Source organism: Helianthus annuus, chromosome 14, assembly GCF_002127325.2.
Source record: "Helianthus annuus cultivar XRQ/B chromosome 14, HanXRQr2.0-SUNRISE, whole genome shotgun sequence".
NCBI classification, from domain to species: domain Eukaryota; kingdom Viridiplantae; phylum Streptophyta; class Magnoliopsida; order Asterales; family Asteraceae; genus Helianthus; species Helianthus annuus.
This window is the reverse complement of record NC_035446.2, coordinates 4,299,796-4,307,908: the sequence shown is the minus strand read 5'-3', so window position 1 is coordinate 4,307,908 and position 8,113 is coordinate 4,299,796. Positions and strand designations below refer to the sequence as shown.

Here is an 8,113-nt window from a genome sequence, read left to right as displayed (position 1 = left end):
AGACACAGATTACACAATGTAACAGTGAGATGGGAAATTATATACCGAATCGAGTAGGAGAGGTTTCTGTCGGTCTCCATTCGGTTCCGGCTCCGGTGATGCACTACTACAAAATGGAGTATTAGACGGTGTTGAAGTTTTATTTTAGACGGGGTTAAAGCAATAACACCGTCTTAAAATCAGACCATTGTGCTCTTTTGATTAAAATATTTAAGAAAATTCAAAAAAAACCCCGTCTAATGCTTAAACACCGTCTTATACTATTTTATGAAACCTTTAGACGGTGTTGTCTTGAACACCATCTTATAAATATAAAAAAACCCCGTCTAATGTGCTTAAACACCGTCTTATTTATTCAACCTTTAGACGGTGTTGTCTTGAACACCGTCTTATTAATATCATACACTTTGATTAAAATATATACATGGTTTATGTAAATATATTCACAATTGAAGACGCCACCATCTGGAGTCCCCCAAAACCAGTGCAGTTTAAGACGGTGTTGAAAACACCGTCTTTCAACTATAGGCCGGTGGATGTGTGAATAGTACTATTGGCGTGACAAAGACAATTGATCTGGCATAGATGCCATGGGTTCTACTGCAATACATACTTTGTACACGCTATGTGGTGTTATACATAGTCACATAGCTATTTGGGGAGATGATGTGGTTGACGTGGTTTATGTGGGCCACCGGAATCTGGCCAAACTGTCGAGGTTTCAGTTGTGGACTTGTATAATTAAATCAAATATGCAAAACACTTCTTTTTCAAAACAAACTAAACTGGTGAAACTCACCAACGTAGTTGACCATTTTTAACATGCTTTTGGGGTAAAATGAATGAAGAATGAGGTTCGAATGTGCTAGTAGACAAGTTTTGGTTTTGCGGATATTAGCCTGGATAGATGTATCTGCTTAGGATAAACTGCTTTTAGAGATGTGCTTGTGTATATACGTTAGTGTATAAAGGATAATGTAAAATGATGTAACATTTTGTGTGTAATATAGTATCCTTATGAAGAATGTGTTTGTGCCATTTTTCTGTTGGACCCGTGCGCTTCTGCTAGGAGTTGGGGTGACACTTATATTAATTTAAATTTTGATTTTTATTAATATTAGTTTGAATATAACAGCTAATCCTATTTATACTTTATTTAGAAAATTTTGATCGTCAACCGTCATGTTTGACAATCTTTTGTAATTAATGCATAACAATATTTTATCATTAATCACCTACTAAATACGAGCCATAACTACAAATATAAATACATGTCTATCATTTGTATAATTCATTCAAACATATCTTAGAGAACAAGAAGAACACGCGTCTGTATGGCCAAGCTTATACGAACATACGCCATCATCACATGCTTGATGTTTCTAACATTGCTCGTTGGCCTTGATAGTAAGTTTTCTATTTTCTAGCATTTTCAGGTCTATTTGGGAAGAACTTAAACATTATTATGGAGTTTCTCTTTTGTAACGTTGCTCCATATCGTTTAAACGTTAATACAGGTACTAGAGTTGCAGTAAGCAAGGAAAATGGAGACGACAATTCAACTCCAACAAATGAGAAATTAGGATGGCCTGTTTGCAGTTATTATGATCGACCAGGATTACACTATTGTTGTTGTAGGGATCAAAGTGAGTGTTTCGATACTGTAGAAAGGTGTATACAGTATTGTGATAGTCATCCTAGAATATGTACCTCATCCTAGAATGTGTACCACGATATAAATATGGTATCACAAATTAAATATGCATCAGTACTTAATAAGCCCACGAATCAAAATCCAATTTTTGAGTAACTAGTTTAAATTAATAATTAGGTTTCTTTCACCATTTTATTTTTATTTTTTTAGTATTACTAAAATAAAGAAGATAAAAGTGTAAGACGTTATTGCACAAGACAAGAAAATTAGGTAGCAAAGAAATACAGTATTATATCAATATCATGTTTATCGGAATGTTGAAATGTTAGCCAACAGACCACAACCCACAGAATTTTAAATTTTAACCGTAGCCTGCTTATCATGCATATTTCGCTAATAAGTGCTAAGGGATGAGAAATTGATAGTCAGGTGATTCAGCAAACTTCTTTCTGACAAAGCAAACCAAAAAGTGGGGTTTAGCCCTACAAAGTATAAACTGCTAAAATATTAAGTTAGGCTTCACTTAAAACAGGCCAAGGCCAACTAGTCCAAATGGTTTAAAGCATTAAAAATAAAACAGGACAAAGCTTCGAACCAGGGGCGGCCCTGGGGTGGGCGGGGAGGACCACCGGCCAGGGCCTGTGATTCCGAGGGGCACGTTTTTTTAATTTCGATGTATAAATATGTTGTAATTTTTTTAATGAGTAAAATGCATGGCTTTTGTCACGTAAATTTTGGTTACAAAATGGTAGCAATTTCCTTGTTATCACCAGTTTGCCACCGAAAATACGGTGACAAAAACACCCGTGTCAATTGCCCTAATGCCACCAAATAGCCACCATTTTTATATTTTGCTACCTATTTTACCACCACAAAATTGGTCCACCATTTAGCCACCATTTTTTACATAATTTGCGAATTTCCCACCATTTATTTGCTACCATTTACTGTGATTACTAGAATATTGGTTTGGTTTGGAATATTGGTTTTTAATTCAGATTTTTTTTTCTCCCTGCAAAATTACATATCAATAAAACAACAAATAATATAAAAACAATCTAATAAAATCCCATAATTATATAAAACATATCGTTTTCGAAAGCATATAAAAAATACCAACTAAAACATAAAATAACTAAAATTATCCTCTTAAGATAAATATCTAAACAATTAAAACCAAGTGTTTATAGTCTATCTTCAAACTGTAGCTATTAACATAGCTTTAATTTGTGATATCCTATCAAGCATAGCATCTTTATCCACCTTATCTTTTTCTTTTTCGCCAACAACCCCGCAATAATTCCATTGAACCTTTCTTTTTCTAAAATTTTTCCTTAACGAGCTCCTTAATAACTAGGTTCAACTTTTCAATCTGCAAAACAACCAATGAATAGAATCAAGAAATCAAAATTAACGAAAAAGTAATAATGGGTCAAGTTGGTTGCAAAGAAAACCAAGTACAATTGTGAGCTACAATTCAAGTGCTAGAAGCTAAATAGTATGTTCCAGTTTGTTTACATATTAAGAAGGAAATTATGCCTAATTTTAAAAACATTTTTTTGTATGAACAACCCGTAAAGAATGTGTAATCAAATCAAAATGAAATTCCTTAACATTCTCACTAATTTAAGATCAAACCTAACAATAAAAAACAAGCATCGCAAACCAAACAAACATAATAACAGTGGGAAACGATACAAATGCACAAAAGTTATTAGTCTAAAAGGATTTAAAATACCTCAGGGTCTTCTCTGCTATGTAAACACGGGTCACTAACATTGCCTAACACAACCCGAAAATCATGTCATACATATGAACCCAAACACAACCTGAATATTCACGGGTTGACCCGAACACGACCCGTTCTACCAGATTTTTTTATTTTCTTTTTTTTTTTTTGCAAAGTAATATATTAAAACCAGCGCCGGTCCCGAGGATTCAAGTGCCTCGGCCGAGCAGAAAGAGGGCCCTTAGGCCCTAACAAATTATATAATCTATTTTTTTAAACGACAATTAAATTGTAGCAATAAACATAGCAAAAATATAGTATTAGAAAGACATACCGTACTACCTAAGTGATGATTCGTGACGCTTTTCTAGTGTTCTTGATAGCTCTCCTAGCGACCTACATACAAATTTGTTGGGCTTCCACTCTTCCACAGCATGCTGTAACATTTTTTCTGAACATAACTTGATCTAAAAGCCAAGATTTTTCCAAATAAAGCTTGAATGGTTGAACCGAAAAGAACTTAAAATCATATATTATGATGCAGCCGTTGGATTAAAGGCCAACTCACCGGTGTTTGATTTTATTCCTGATTACCTTTTTAAAGATTTTCGTTAAGGTTTTTTTCCCCAACCAAGACTAACTTCCATTCATATAAAAAACAAAAACAAGTACTTAAGAGGCAAACTAGTAAGGCACTGGTTGGAACAAACAAGAACAGAAACACCCTTAAAAACCAAGGCCAAAGAACAACCTAAATCCAACTGAATGCACATAAAACCAAATAAAAATGTACATGTAAAAATGTAAGGGACACCAGAGGGCCACCTAGTTGGACTTTTATTCCCAATGCAATGGAACTTGGTTTATTAATTACTCCATATTTATGTGTACTAAAAATTTAAGGAAAGTAATATAGAAATTTTGTTCATAAATCACAATACACTTAGACAACGTTTAACAAAAAAAGCAAAAAATGGACAGAAGACAGACTTGAACGCGGGACCTTATCAGTTTAATAATTAAACTAAAAGACCTACCCACTATAACACTCAGACTTGAACGCGGGACCTTATTAGAAGCAAATGATGGACAAGTAAAGTAGTCACCTTATAATTGGATCTTTTGGCATTTGTTGTGGTTTTTGAGATTGATCTCTGAGCCATTGTCTTCTACCTTCATTCCAAGCAATTCCACATGTTTATTCATCCAGTTCATACTCTAAAAAACCGTTTAATTTGACCATCAATATATCATCTCTAATAGAAAAACATTCTTCAACCCGCAAACTGACCAGTCTAATCCAAAAACGACTCATTTAGCTAAACATGTTTGCGGGTTTGACCTGAAACTAATCCGAACCCATTTAAACTAAACCCAAAACTTTAAATATTGATTTAGTTTCGGGTTGTGTCTTAAATTCACACCCGAATCATGACTCACTAATTTGGAATCCTTACCCATCTATTGCATTTGCATTGGCTGCTTTGGATTTAGTCGTTCCATTCCCATACCAAAATACACTAGCATCTGATACAAAGTTGCCCCCCAGCCGTTGATAATGTGTGGGATCCATGCCCTTCATGGTCACCTGGCAATTCAAACGAAGAGCTTAATGGTCCTACCAAAGAAGCATAACCTTTGTTGAAGTATCTTGCTAATATCAGTTTCCTTCACATACCATGAATAATCTTAATATGAGTATATAGCATATTAGACCACAAATTATCATTCAACTTGCTGCCAAAAATATTTATGCTCATTTATATAAAACTTTTGGGCTTAAACTATGGGTGCATAGTTGTTATATCAAGATACGGTGTTTAGGGATGAGCACGGTATCCGTTCGGTACCGAAAATACCGGTACCGAAAATACCGGTACCAAAAAATGGGAAAAGTGGGTATCGGTACCGGTACCGAATACACCGGTTTGGTACCGGTACCCACTCTCCCCGTTTTTGGGTACCGTACCAAAAACGGGGAGAGTGGGTACCGGTTCGGTACCGGTACCCACCGGTTCCAAATGCTCATCCTTTTATTGTCGTCATCTATCAAATGTTTAAGAAGAAACTGAAACAAACTCTTATTTTACGTTACTGAAAATCTTTTGATTTGGGGATTTGCGGATCTCAAATCCGCCACATTCAAACCCTTGTACTATTTATTATATAATTTGACTAGCATGTTGGATTACCATGTATATGTTCTTATGTGGTTCTCAATATATATAGATTGTTTACTAACAAAACTTTGTAATATTAATCATTTTTTTACAGTTAGTATTTACTAGTACTGTAAAAGACATCCGCTATCTGTTTAAATAGGAAGCTAGTTTAAGTAATTGGCTTTAAGGTGATAACAGGGTTTCATAGTTCAGCATTTGGGTTCCAGTGACAAATTAGTTTGTCCAAATACTTCCGTTGAATAGCTGTATCTGAATACCACTAAAAGATTATACAATCCCACTTGGTAAATTTGTTTTCTCCCTCGTAAACCAATCTTTTCAGCTTTAAAAATCTAAAATGTATTTAGCAATCCCACTTGATATTACAAACAAATATGAGCAGGTAGCAGAAGTGAAACTTCCGGTCAGACGAACAACAATTTTTAGAAGAGGAGTAAACAAATTGTTAAGAGGAATATTTACAAACACATGGTGTGCACCATTTAATGCATGTGAATAGTGAGTACAAATCCAAAAAATCAACTCAAACACCAACTCAAAGAACAAAAAACTACATACAAATAAATGTGTTGGGTAAGGTTGGCTAGCAACAGCTAAAATTTTTGGTTTCATAAGCAACTATTGAATCAAATATAGCTATACAAACAATCTTTATTGCCTATGAAAGTTTTAGATTAAACTACGACTGGATAATAACAAGCATACATGGCCCAAATTTCCTGACTACTAACATAAACACCAAAACAACCTTCAATGCTTCTTTTTAAAGCTTGCAGATAACACTATGCACCCACACCCACATAACCCAACAAATTATTGAATTATAGTGCCTAATCTACCACTCCCAATACAATGGTCTTCAACAAAGAGAAACCCTAACACAATCGACCACTTTATAGATGAAACAACAGTTATGTGCAAAAAAATAATAAGATAAAAGACAAACCTAAATTTGAATTTTACAATATTTGTTGCAGTTAAGAAACAAAATGATTTGCTTGTTGTTGAAGTCCAATCGTTACCATGTGATTCAGGAGAGATCGTTGACAGTGAGGTGGAGTGGAGGATGATTCCATCGGTGATGGTTGAGCGAAGGAGGATTCGATCAATGATGGTGGAGTACAGTTTATGGTTCTAGTGATTTTGGGGAGCAGACTTTAGAATCAAAACCCTAGATCTGATAACTTAATTGATATTCACGCTTAAATTTTGGGTGAGCGGGTAAAATTTGATATTTCCGCTTCATTGTTTCTCTAAATTGTGACCATGTGACGGTGGCAAGCTAAATGGTCATCAAAAAACGATGGCAACTTCCATAAAACGTTATATTTTTACATATTTGTCACCATTTTACGACCGTATTATATAAATTATCATTATTTTGGATATTTGAGATGTATTTGCCACCAATAATATTTTGGTTGAAAAATGGTAACTGATTTTGCTACCATTTTCTTTTGGTTGCAAATTTTGGTGGCTATTGCCTAATTTTCTAGTAGTCCTTTGGTTTAGTAAAATAGCATCTATAGTCCCCAACTTTTGGAAATTTGTTGGTGCAGTTGTCTGTCGACTTCATCTTCGTTCGAGTCTTAGAGTTATAATGACAGATCTAGGTACGTTTTACAAGAAAACAAGCGAAATTAGGGTTAGAGCTAATTCCGCACGGAATTACCAAGAGTAATTCTGCACGGAATTAACAAGACCTAATTCCGCTTGTACAATGTAATCTCGTGTGAATCGTTAATTTCGCGCAAAACATGATTCCGCTTGAGTCTGTTTAAGCGGAGTTAGACGTCTATATATAGTGGCTACGTCCTGTTTATTTGGAACGGGATTACGAAGGTGTATTCAGACGGTGAAGCGCTGTCAAAATGTCTACGTGTTGTATATTGTTACCAAATCTATAAACGAGACAATTAATAGTGAATACAAGCTAAACAAAGACTGTATCAATGAATTCCGCCTCTGATTCAGTCTGAGATCTCTTCTGAACGACTCGTTTGGTCGGCAATCCGATCCTACATGTGGTATCAGAGCTCAGGAGGAAGAGTTCTTACCATTTAGCTTGTTGTTTTCGCTGAAAAATTCTGATTTCTACACCTTCTTTTCAAAATTAATCAAGTTTTCACGATCAAAATGAACTGATTTTCTAATACTGTATGTAAAACACTGTTTTACAAACCCTTGAGAAAATCAACTCAAAATTCGAAGTAAAAGTGACAAAAATGGGCCTAACAGTAATTTCACTTAAACGAACAAGTTAATTTCGTTTGAAAAACTGAGGTATTTTCATACGGAATCACTAACTCCGTTTGAAAAGTTGAAGTAATTTCAAATGAAATTACTAATTCCGCTCGAGCTGTAATTCTGTTTGGCTTATTCCGTTTCAAAACATTAATTCTGGTTGAAATCACATCTAATTCCGCGCGAGATTAGTAATTCCGTTAGAAAAACCTGATTTCGTTTGATAATTCCACACGAAATTACAATTCCGTTTGAAAGGTGTTGATTTGGAACCGAATTAGGGAATTTCGTTTGAAAAGTGTA

The 8,113-nt window shown here is 34.8% G+C and overlaps 1 long non-coding RNA gene across 7 annotated transcripts; it reads right to left on the bottom strand.

The window, feature by feature from the left end:
• Positions 1-2,774: 2,774 nt before the first annotated feature.
• LOC110907939 lies at positions 2,775-6,833 on the bottom strand. Of its 7 annotated transcripts, none has more exons than XR_002574049.2 (5): positions 6,513-6,833; positions 4,841-5,051; positions 3,718-4,601; positions 3,393-3,436; positions 2,775-3,026 (listed from the first exon to the last, which is right to left on the bottom strand). It is a non-coding gene; the product is annotated as an uncharacterized LOC110907939 (long non-coding RNA). The 7 variants fall into 7 exon arrangements; XR_002574046.2 differs by having other exon boundaries at positions 4,841-4,971; XR_002574050.2 differs by having other exon boundaries at positions 3,726-4,601; positions 4,841-4,971.
• Between the last annotated feature and the right edge of the window lie 1,280 nt (positions 6,834-8,113).